The sequence below is a fragment of the Gymnoscopelus braueri genome (genome assembly GCF_963280865.1).
Source record: "Gymnoscopelus braueri genome assembly, chromosome: 6".
Taxonomy (NCBI): Eukaryota; Metazoa; Chordata; class Actinopteri; order Myctophiformes; family Myctophidae; genus Gymnoscopelus; species Gymnoscopelus braueri.
In genome coordinates this window covers 28,216,513-28,229,858 of record NC_137607.1, presented here as the reverse complement: position 1 = coordinate 28,229,858, position 13,346 = coordinate 28,216,513, and positions in this window count along the sequence as shown.

The following is a 13,346-nucleotide window of genomic DNA, read 5'->3' as shown; positions in this document are numbered from 1 at the left end:
ACCATGTACAGCAGTGCTTCATCTCCCCTGGAGTTACTGGTAGTTTTGTGTGTGAGCTCTCTATCCCAGCCCATTCGCCACACCCTTATTACCTGATTTAATTAGATGCTAAACAAGGGGAACAAAATGAACAGGAGTCATGGATTTGGGTTGTTGGCAGCCCTGGGGGTGAGGAGCCCCCGCTGAGAGTAGAAAATAGAGATTTATGGTCCCAAAATGCCTAGCGCAGCTGAACCCACACTGCACCGGGCTAATTTAATTAAATATGAAGTATGCCTTGTGTTTGTGGATATGCAGAGCAAAATGGCTCATTGTTCCAAACACAAAGCTTGAAATAATCACACTAATTTATGACCGTCTCCAAGTTAGACCTTTTTTATGATCTTCATAAACAATTACATCAAACTGATTTGATTAGTTAAAAAAAAATAAGTTTTATTGGAGACAGTTGGTTGTGGATATGAAACAATACAAATGTGGGTTGAAATGAGGGGTCATACACTTTAAGATGACTCCAAAACCATTAATAGAAAGCATTCATGTAAACAAGCCTCGCATAAAAGTAGCAGTCAGTTGTTAAAGACATCTGATGTTGTTTTGTCTTTTTCAACATCTGTTGTGACTTTTGGTGCTGTTTATCTGCCCTTTCTTTCTATTTCAGAGAACCAGCTGGTTGAAATCTTTTGAATGAGTTTAATCATAATCTCATAATCATTAGAGGGACGCACCGACGTAGTTAGATGACGCTGTATTAAGTGATTAACTAAGGAGTGAATGGCATTATAATTAAAAAATATGGAATTAATGACTGTACAGAATAAATTAGTATGCCCCGCCTCTCACACACATCATACACACTTGTATGACAAAACAGACACTGGAACTTATGTAGGGGACACTTTAATTTACGTAGATTGTGAATGCATTGTGCAAGGGATATGTGGAGGGGCCACATTGTAAAAACACACACACACACACACACACACACACACACACACACACACACGTGCGTGCGTGCGTGCGCACGCTCGCGCGCGTACACGTACACACACAATGAACACCATATCCTCATACAAATACACAGTTAATTAGATCCAGAGACGATGTCGCCAAACTATTCCCCTCAAAAACCGAGTCCATATTTTGTAGAGCTGATTATAAACATCATGAAGCATTATGCTCTGGGTGACAGATTCCTGTGCTGGCTCATCAAGCCACAACAGGCCAGCTGATACCGGGGGGCTGGGAACATGGTGGTCTGATATCATGGGAACCAGTTCTAAGATCAGAAACACACATGCAGCCATGAACGCAGACACAAATACAGGCACTCTTGCAGGCATACCCCTCCTTGCCTCAACCACAAACCCACATGTATGCAACACACACACACACACACACACACACACACACACACACACACACACACACACACACACACACACACACACACACACACACACACACACACACACACACACACACACACACACACACAGGTTGACTTGGCCTTTATGTTTATAAAGAATAAAATATTTTCATGACCTGTCCCCTCCAAATTAATCACACAAAGATGATATGCAATTGTCCCCCATTCATGCCACTTAGTACACACATACATGCACGAGCACGCACGCACACACAGACAATACACATTTCTGTGTACACATGCAGGGATACACACAACAACACAGATGGACAGGGATACAGAGTCACACGCACACACGCACGCACGCACGCACGCACGCACGCACGCACGCACGCACGCACGCACGCACGCACGCACGCACGCACGCACGCACGCACGCACGCACGCACGCACGCACACACACACACACACACACACACACACACACACACACACACACACACACACAATGTGTACAGTACATGTGGAACTTATTGCATTGCAGGGAGTTGTTTCATATTATTGGTGAACATCTTGATCTATTAATAAGCTCCAGGGGATCCCTATTATGATCGGTTTACTTTATAGGACATGGTTGTATGATGTGTATTGTCTTAATGTTGTAGAAATGACAATGAATATAACTGATGTGATGTATGTTGAGGACTTCATGTTGAGTTCATGTTAAGGGCCTCATGTTGAGGAGTTCATACAGCAGAAGCCACCAGCGCTCCAACTTCATGTCTTGCATGCAGCAATAAATCGTTTTTATCCCGTTGTCTCAACCCCTGTGAGAAAATTAGAAACAATCATTTGCCTTTTACTGTAAGCTTTAACAGAGCATGAAAATTATGCAACCAGACATTCAATTGCACGAGAGATACAGCAGTTGTGTTACATTATCTCTATTCAGTTTTAATTATCGTTTGAGAGAGAAAAGGCTGAAGTGCTAAATAATGTACATGGGTAGATGCTTGATGATTAGCTGTTGGCTTCGCCTTTTGAGGCATATATCGCAGACACTGAAAATTGCACCATGAACAGCTTTAGTTAAATTGTCCTTGGCCATCTTCTCATTGAATGCCAGTCCAGTGCCAAAGGCAGGCCAGTAATTTGATTTCTGCCATTTGTTTATCTAATTTGAGTTACAACCTCATAAAATATATCTGCTGTCGCCACCGCAGGAGTTTTTCTTCACGCCCGTCTAAATGTATTCATCAAATGAGGCATTTCAGACCGTGGCCAAGCCCTTTCATCAGAGAGTTTGTTGCTGTTGATCTCAAAGAGCCTCCCTCTCTATTATCCCTCTCTCCTGTCTCTCTCTCCTCTCTCTCTCTCTCTCTCTCTCTCTCTCTCTCTCTCTCTCTCTCTCGCTCTCACACACACACACACACACACACACACACACACACACACACACACACACACACACACACACACACACACACACACACACACACACACACACACACACACACACACACACACACACACACACACACACACACACACACACTCGTCTCTTTTTGTCTTTTCCCCAGCACAGAAACCCTTTTTCAGTGACATAATTACCATCACACCACATCAGAGCTCTGGCGCTGTTACATATCCCACATTTAACATAAACATGAGGGGTTGCCATGGGGAGCCTGGCAAGGCTGCCCATTCGTGCCAGCTCTTTTTCCCCATCATCATCATTATCAGCAGCCGTCTCAGATGTTACACATCTATCTGTTTCCACTGCAGTCTACCAGAGCTACCCATGACTTACAGTAGTCATTACTTAAGTCACTCATATATCTCCAAAACAACATTTCTTAAATTAGTTAAAAAATTCCAAATTCAAGAATAGTTCTTATGACTGACAGTTGATTAACGGTTTGATGCAGGTACTAACACGATTGTTTAATTAAGTTAGATCGCCCTAAAAAGTCCCACTTCACATTGCTATGGAAGAAAATGCCTATTGTTCTTTCTCTCAGGGTGTTAAACACTATAAATGCAGGCTAGTTAGGTAGGGTCAAACTGTACATCAACCCTTGGTTTTTCTAATGTATTTGCTGATTTGAACAATGCTCAATCTTCTGCAAGGTAATTCTTTCAGTCTTTCTTCTCTCTCTCCTACTCTCCCTCTCTAATCCATTGACTGTACAGGTCTCCTGAAGTCCCATTAATAGGCATGTGTTAACAATTACATCCCTGTAGGCACCAGCGACATAGAGGTGCCCTGGCACAGAACCATTGGCAGCCAGCATCTTAATGCTGCAGCGTCTTAATGTTTATGCCCCCTCCAAACCCTCATACCCCACCACGCCAACCCATGTGCCCAAAATAGTTTAATGAGGAGCTTTTAATGCCTTTATTACAGCAGAATCTGGCACAATACACCATAGGCCTAATACAGCAACACCCCACCCCACCCCTGCTAGCTAAGTAACCACGAGAGGTAATTATATGTCAGAGCCATACCCTGAGGTTTAGGAAACATTCAGCCTTTGTTACCATTTTTTGTTTAATATTCTAAACCATAGTACACACATAACACACACACACGCACACACACACACACACACACACACACACACACACACACACACACACACACACACACACACACACACACACACACACACACACACACACACACACACACACACACACACACACACACACATACAATCAGGCTTCCACAGGGGCAGTGATTTACAATCCAGGACTATTTTATTAATCTAATTACACATTTACAATCATTCTTCTTAGAGAAAAACAGGGAAAATGTGCTGCCTGTGTGTGTGTGTGTGTGTGTGTGTGTGTGTGTGTGTGTGTGTGTGTGTGTGTGTGTGTGTGTGTGTGTGTGTGTGTGTGTGTGTGTGTGTGTGTGTGTGTGTGTGTGTGTGTGTGTGTGTGCGTGAGTGTGTGCGCGAGCTCGTATGTGCGTGTGTGTGTGTTTTTCTTTTGGGTTTTTTTGGCAGAGGGAGCCAACGTTGTTTTATTTTATGACCAAGAGAAAAAGATGTCGTTTTATTTTACGAGTGGCCACAAGGTTTCCTTAATGTGTCAGGAACACGGAGGGTGTGTTCTTTAAAGCACAACGCTTTAATGCTGTTTTTGTTTGTTTGGCTTGTTCCTTTATATTTCCACCCAATCAGCCCAATGAAGGAAACAATCACTCACCATAAAAACAAATAGGAAAACATTTACACTAGCCTATTTAATTTTCTAGATGCAAAACGCCCGAGTTGTCAGTCAGTCTGAAACTTAATTAGTTTAAGAGACAGAAATCTCATGGGGTGTGGATAAGATTGAGCTTCTCTGTTAAACTGTTTTCGTGTCAGAGTTTCTTGTGGATCATACCCAACACTAACGGGCTAATGGGTACATGTCTGATGGCTCACCACATGGCAAGCATAAAAAAATTATAATATATGTTTTCATTAGGCTAGAGCACAGTGTGGTGAGGGATAAAGTTTGTCATTTGTCAACCCATATCACTTTTAGTTATTGATTTAAATCAGCAACAGAATAAAGACACAATAAAATGCATTAAAATCTTAAGTGCAGTGAGAAATAAAAACACGGAATCAAACAATAACATTTTGAAATTGTTAATACTATGGAAAGTCCTTCGATAAAAGTATTTTCCAGGATGGCATTTGACCACTTAAACCCTATTTACTTGATTGACTGTGGTCCCCCAGGGGTCTATACTTCATCCCTACAAGCTCACAAAGCGTCGCAATTTCATACGCTTGTAGATCTGCAATTTTCACAGAATGTTGGTCTGTTTTTGCCAAAAAGTGGCTGTAATTATTTTGTGTAAAAGCTCCCAATGTTTTAATCGTGGAGAATAGAGAAGAAACAAGGGAAACAAAGTCATATAACAGAAAGACAATGTCCAACCTAAGGCTTTTTTGTTAAGTGATAAAAAAAAAAAAGCTAAGATCCAAGATGCAGAGATACGTATTTTGGGATTGTCCATTATTTCATACATTCTGGTTTTATTTCTGAGGTTTACCACAGGACTCACCTGACAGGGAATTGGCTCTCTTTGGATGGAATCTTGGATGGAATCTTCAACCTATATAATACTTGGTTCCTTTCTTTTCCCTTCTACTGCAAATCACCGAAAATAGCTGATCTACAAGCTTGCTGCTATTTTTTGCCAAATATTCACCCATTTTGGCTGAATGTTTGTCTATTATGACATGCCCAGAATAGGGAGGCTAGTGTTCATGTGGTTAATTCTCCCTTCACACGTTCAAACATCTTTATAGATGGGCATGGTACAAGCAAAACATACAATATTCTCAAAGACTGGACGGCTGGTTATCAGCATGGAGGAACTGTGACAAAAGATAACATAAATAGTAAGAATGGGGTCCCTTTTTACATTATGTGCGTCCGTCCGTCCGTCCGTCCGTACATCCATCCAACCATCCACCCATCCACCTACCTACCTACCTATACCGATAGTACATTGTGAACAAGATATCTCAGAAACACCTTGAAAGAATTTCAGGAGATATGGTCAAAGGTCAAAGTCAAGGTAACTGTGATCTCCCAAAACATATTCCTTGTTTGTCTTCATTCACTACATACTATAGCCTACTATCTTTGTCACATGGGTGTTGTATTCTTGTTTCATTTTAATGCGAGTACAAATTCATGCCCACTGAGATTCATTTCAGCCTTTCAAAACCTGTTACAGAAATTCAAAGCCATGTTTCAAACCTTCAAACCTTTTTTTTTCAAGCATCAAATTGAGGTGTTGATTTAATCCCACAGTGAATCATCAAACGAATATTCCAATATGGCCTGGGAAAGTAGTGGTTGTACTATACTGCAGCTAGTCATCACCTTCAGGCTTTTTGTGCATAACGGAGTTCAAATTAGCAATTACAAAAATTCACAGCGCACTCAGGCTTCAAGGTGTACGTGGTCCTTCACACTGTAATCATGCTGTAAACATACAGTAAACCATGACAGTATTGTTATTATTTTTTTAACCATATCGGTATTCCAACAGGCCCTGACCTTGAGCTGAGAAAGTAGTGGGCGCACCTATACAGTATCAGCCAATCATCTCATCACCTTCCTCTTCAGGGGTCAGATGTGCCACCATTTGCACGGAGCTGTCGTTAGCATGTAGCCGTCTGCACTAAGGGAGGTTCGTCTGCGGTGGAAAGCGTCAGTCAGCCGCCAGCGTCTGACAAAGCTCATTACTCACATTACCGACTGACGATGGCAAGGAACCTCGGTGCGGAGTCAGGCATCCACCATCGCCTGTTATTTAGGCCCTCGGAGTGCTGAGGCAGAACACACACAGACACACAGTCAGCGCAGCCACCAGGAATGTGTTTTTTGCCTTATTTCTGTTGACGTGTAAGGCCAGTGAAGGACGTGTATAGGCATCTGTCTTCATTTTCCTTGAAACTCAATATATGCAGAACAAGCTTTAATGCTGTCATTACACATACTGTCATATTGCTGAAAATCTGCTGCTTGTAGTATAGGAAATAGATATGGCCGCTGACCTGCTGTGTGTGCATGAGAGAGAAAGAGAGAGAGAGAGAGAGAGAGAGAGAGAGAGAGAGAGAGAGTGTGTGTGTGTGTGTGTGTGTGTGTGTGTGTGTGTGTGTGTGTGTGTGTGTGTGTGTGTGTGTGTGTGTGTGTGTGTGTGTGTGTGTGTGTGTGTGTGTGTGTGTGTGTGTGTGTGTGAAAGCATACATGCTGGATGTAAATGCGTGTGTCGGTTTTCATTAAAAAGAAATTAAATAGTGCTTTCCCAAACACGCACGCATACATGCGCGCACACACGCACATGCAGGCACTTTGTTTAACATACACACACAGACACAGTCAATGGGCACAAGGTCTTCAGTGATTGAAATAATGATTAGACCTAACTACGACACCTGTTAACATTCACGTCTGTTACTGTGTGTGTGTGTGTGTGTGTGTGTGTGTGTGTGTGTGTGTGTGTGTGTGTGTGTGTGTGTGTGTGTGTGTGTGTGTGTGTGTGCGTGTGCATGGCCTGAATTATTGTGAAGAGCAATGAGCCCCCCCTCCCATCCACCACCAGCCTTCATACAACAACTTTACTAACCCCTGGCCCTGCAGCAGGCAGATTATTACAAGCATTTAGCTTAGTGAAAACAGACATACAAACATTAAGCCGTCACAGGAAGAATGACTTGCACGGAGATTACAGCATCCTCCCGGAGTCAAACGTGTGATATGCTTTATGAGGACGAGGAAAACAAGAACATGTGCATCCACTTTGATTTATAAATGGAGGATCTGTTGGCTTAACAGTGTTCAAGGTCTCAGTCTCTCTGTCGCGAGCGCACACACACACACACACACACACACACACACACACACACACACACACACACACACACACACACACACACACACACACACACACACACACACACACACACACACACACACACACACGCACACACACGCACACACACACACACACGCTTGCACACAGACACACTCATGCACCTCAAAAACACATAAAATACAACCAACACGCAAACACCCACACACCCACACACCCACACACACACACACACACACACACACACACACACACACACACACACACACACACACACACAGACACACACACACACACACACACACACACACACACACACTCGGGCCCATGCATAATCAAATCAAATTTGACTCACATTTGTACCATAAAACATTTACGATTGCAGAGGCGGACATTTCTTATCCAATATGAATAAATTGTAGATTGAGTGGGGAGAGTTGAATTAGACTGTAATTGAAAACAAATCGTGGCTCTTTCTTTTTTCTATTTTTGGAGCAGTAATGAGGTTAAGTCACCGTTTGCCTCCTCCACTCAGTCAGTCAGCGTGAGGAATGGTGTGAGAGGGAGACATGCGGGTCCCTGCCCTGCTCCCTTGGCTGGTCCTCAGTCGCGGGGGGAGAATACCAGCATCACACCTCATCCATCCAAGTCCTGGAGGAATGCCACGCACGCACACACACACACACACTTTTGTAGACACAAGGACCCATGCGCAGTCACAGACATGCATAACACACACACACACTGGTAAATATTATGCGTGCACACTGACAGACACGCACTATAATATGCATTCGCACTCTTGCCAAGACCAGCGCACATTGAAACACACATACTATACACGCTCGCATCTTCCCTCACGCGCAGTCCACCCAAGGTGAACCAGTTGTTGTCCGTATGAATGCTGGTGTGTACATGTGTTTGCATGGTTGTCCCAGTGGGTGCATGCGTGAGAATACAGTATGTGGGCTTGGACTAGTAATAATGCATCACACTGAGGGGAGATATTTCCCTCACCACATCTCCCCAGGGGTGAAGGATCGTACCCTGTTATATTAAACCTCAATACAGAGGATCATCTATGAGAGAAGCAGCATCTACGAGGGATTATACAATGTCTGGCAACCTTGTAAAGTGCAGTAATGCCCCCTTATTTTCACGGAACAAAAGCTTTGAGCTGTCAAAGAAACGCACCCATCTGGAGGGGAAGAGAGAGGCTCATTGTTCTCCTTCCATCTCTCCTCGCCGACCCCATCTTCCTGTTGTGCTGGCTTGGCGGTGAGAGGGGGGATTTTTTTTATTTTGGTTTCTCTGCTGGAGGTCAAAGTTCCCTGGGATGTGGAATCAGAGGAGACGTTGCCATGTTTCTCTCTCTCTTGCGCGTTCTCTTTCGTTTTTCCCCCGCTTCCCAGCGGCCCCTGTGGGAGAGAAAGCAGCGCATTTCATCTTCCATGAGAAACAGCAATGAGCTGCACAGTCGGGGGCCACCACGCACTGTAATAATTCTGTGTGGAACTGTGGATGCGCACGAACAAATAGCACTTACGGGAATACATACTCATATACACAAGCCAGCATATTTTTGTCCTTGTTGTTATATTGGATGCATGCATGCTTACATATGCAAAAACACACACACACATGCGCACGTACACACGCACGCGCACACGCGCACGCGCACGCGCACGCACACGCTTATGCTAAGCATCTTGCTTTTGTTTTTCTGTTCTTTAGGGGCCGTGGGCAATTATATAATTATCTTAACCAAGTTCATCATGGGAGGCGCTATAGAGAGACCTTGAGACCCTCTTTCCAAATACAATTGTACATTGTATACATTCATTGCCACCACACACACACAATTATTGATCTGCCTCCCAAGATCGCAATTAATTTCCTTCCACAATTCACTCTTTATTCCTCACTATTCATACCTCATTCTCCACTATTCACTTTTCAATCTTCACTATTCAATCTTCACTATTCAACCTTCATTCTTCACTATTCACTCTTCATTCTCCATTGTTCACACTTCATTCTCCACTATTCACCCTTCGTTTTCCGCAGTTCACTCTTCATTCTCCCCTTCACTCTTCATTCTCCGTGGTTCACTCTTCACCAGTCATTCTCCAACCTCTTCGTCATTCTGTTACTATTCTCATTTCTTTGGACAAGGAGTTGTTAACCCAGTGACTCTGACAGGCCAGGTAATCATGTGACATGTGAGTGGTTCTTCTGCACATGTGCCCGGCAGCAGCAGCAGCTGCAGCTGCAGAGGCAGCTTGGCCTGCCTCTCTGGCAGACAGGCGGACAGACAGCGGAGATGACTCTCCTCATGTTGTTGCACAGCAGAATGATGAGTCATTAAGCATTTTAGGGGCCTTTTTAGATGTCTGCTGTTCCTGCCTGCCTGCGCGGCCGCCTGCCTGCCTGCCCAGGATGGCCGTTCGTTGCAAGTGAGGGGGGGTTTTAATATTTTCCGTGCACTGTGTCCAGGACATTTACAGTTGGCGTCAGGGTACGCTGCTGGTCTGAGGGGAGGCACTTTGAAGTGTTTGTGGTTTCACCACATCTGCAGGCAAGATGTGTGATTGGGGCTTGGTGGGGGGGGGGGTTTAGGGGGCTGAATGGAGGGAGGAGGCGGTTTGGAAGAAGAGGGGAGAAGAGGAGGGAAAAGAAAGAGGCCTATCAGGTTCTCGTCGGCACTCCTAATGTCATGTGACAATGAACAACATCCCTTAACTCTTTCCCAGGATCGCGCTGTCGATTCAAGCGGCCGGCGGTGGTGCAGTCATTAAATTCTCATTTCTCATTGGGAAATGTGTGCGGCGCGCATGTTTTCAATCTAGGACCAAATGTGGCAGGCATTGTGTGTTTGTGTACACAGACGGCAGGCCTGTCCACAGGAAGAGGGCTCATGAGGCTGCACTGAAAGGGGGGACTTTCCCAACATGTGCTTCTTATGTTGGCAGTCAGCTATCTCTTTAATACCAGTTTGATGAGTCGCTCGTGTTATACCCAGTCCTCAACATCACAAATATCTTTGATTTAAACACGTCTCAGCACAACCGTGACTGCAATTTAGTTCGCATTTTCTGTCTGATTAAGGCTTTCTAAATATAGGTTGAAGACAATAAAAAAAAAAAATCCAAACACAAAACAATGCGGTCGCGCTTTAAATATTGAAAAATCCCAACCACAGGGCTAGGGCAACAGGGGTCTTAAGTGAGGGTGGGCCCTGCCATGGTGCCGCGGTGCCCTGTTAAACCGTACTGTGGCACCCATTAAATCTCTCGTCAGACGCGGTTGTCTCTCCCGTCTGCTCCTCTCCGACGTGGCCGATGCCTCGCCCCGCAGCCGCCAAAGCAACACGGAACGTCTTTATGGAATTAGGCATTCGCCACAGGGACAGAGATTTAATCGTCAGTTTATGGAGCTGGATTTCGTTGTGCCCATGGCTGCCGCACCCACAACTATTTTTCACATTTCATTAACAGGCTTTGCCAAGGTGGCGGCGGAGGCCACAGTGGTGGTGTGGCGGTGCTGCAGCAGTGGGGCCCAGCAGCGTTTGGAATTTGACTTCTTCATTTTCCACACTTTCTTCCTGCTGCATTGCTCTCCCTCCCTTGCCATTCCAGACGCCCCTGCTCTGCCATTTGCAACCATTATTAAAGTCATATTTCATGGCTTAGTTCATAAAAATCGCTCGACTTGCTTCAAATTAGCAGGATTGCCCGCTCCTTGGTTCCCCCTGAAAAGCATCAGCGAGAGAGAGAGAGAGAGAATGATGGGTGAGTGGTGGATTTCACACAGTTTGGGCTATGGGGCCGGGCCGCCACAGCCCCTATGTGTTGCCGGTCAGGATTACTTGCAATATGGCTTACATCGGGTTCAAGTTTTAGTCTTGGCTTCTGTACACATGACAGAGAATTTCCTCACACCATAAATACTGTGGTGATTGAGATTGTAAGTGTGACCGAGGCGGCTTTGCGTGCACAGATATAGGCTTACCATGTACCATGCTGGCCCAGCTGCGCAGGCTTTGGTTACAGGGCATGTGCTGGGTTTCTCACTAGAACATCTATTTCATTTCTACGAGGCTTGGGTGGTCAAGATGTTAACGCATAGCGCTGAAGAAACGTCTTTTTTTTTTTACAAGGAATTGTTTCACAGCTGCCTCAAGCAAAACCATACATCAGATTAAGTCAAGTCACATTTATTCGTTTAGCCCTTAATCACGGTCTCAAAAGGCTTTACGGGCCCACGTTTCACAAAGGACACAGACGAGTGGGCAAAACAAACGAAATAATAAACTATTAGGAGCACTTCACCCATTTTCAACCGTATCTTCATATAATTGGTCCTCATTACTGCTCCATATAACATGGCACCATTTCCGCCTATATGCTCTGCGACTCAGAGGTCAGCTGTGGACAGTTCAGAAACCTGCCTGCCAATGGCATCATGAGTGTAGATTCCAAGTGAATAGAAGCTACTAGAGAAGTATTTTTCTTCCTGGATAGCATGTTGAAATAGAAGCCATTGTTCTGGCATCAATGTAGAAAAAAAGTAGGTTGAAATTTTGTTTGAATTTACCAAACCTACAGTACCACGGATGATGGCATGGCTGTCCACTGCCCACCTCTGAGACACAGAGCGAGTAGACAGAAATGGTATCTTATAATAAGCATGAGTGAGGACCAATTATATGAAGATACAGTTTAAATTAAGTAATTCATTATTACATTAATTTCCTCATTTGGGAAGAACAGTCATTTGAATAGATGATGTCATTCATCAGTAAGCACGGACCGCTCGCCCCCAGTGGTTCTTTTATTCTTGTATTCGCTTTACTGAGGTTAGGAATAAGGTTAGGTTTCGGCATAGTTTTACTGAGGTTATGTTTAGGAACAAGGTTAGGTCTAGGTATAGTTTTACTAAGGTTATGTTTAGGAATAAGGTTAGGTTTAGGTATAGTTTTACTAAGGCTATGTTTAGGAATAAGGTTAGGTTTAGGCATAGTAGGCCTACTTTACTGGAGTATAAGTGCACTTTGAGTGCACTTGTTCCTGATTACCTTCAGATTATTATTACACTGTAGAGCAGTGCATTTGAAGACAAATCCTGTGGCCTGGGCTGCAGAATAAGCTCTATTCTATTCTATTCTATTCTATTCTATTCTATTACCCACCAAGAGAGGCATTTTAATAAGTCTTACTCTGTATTACTGCAGTGATAGCCATAACCCTGAAAATGCTGTGTCCTGCCTACCAGGCGTATCTAAATTACTCCTAACTATCCTCCTGCCTAAAAGCAGTTGGCCTAAATGAGGGGCAAATTACTATTAGGTTTGACAAAAAAAATGTCGCCCATGTGAGTCCAATAAATTTTCCCCCTCACATCTTACCCACTGGGGTGTTTCAATGTTCCCCTTGTATACACGGCTAGGAACATGTCTGAACAATGTCCCCTCCATCATAAACTCCTTTAGTGTGGTCTTAAAAGCTCACATCCTGTTTTCCTCAAAATGCAAACTCCCCTGCTTGAGCTTAAAGAGCTCTGATTGGCTTAAAAGCAGGAGAGAGG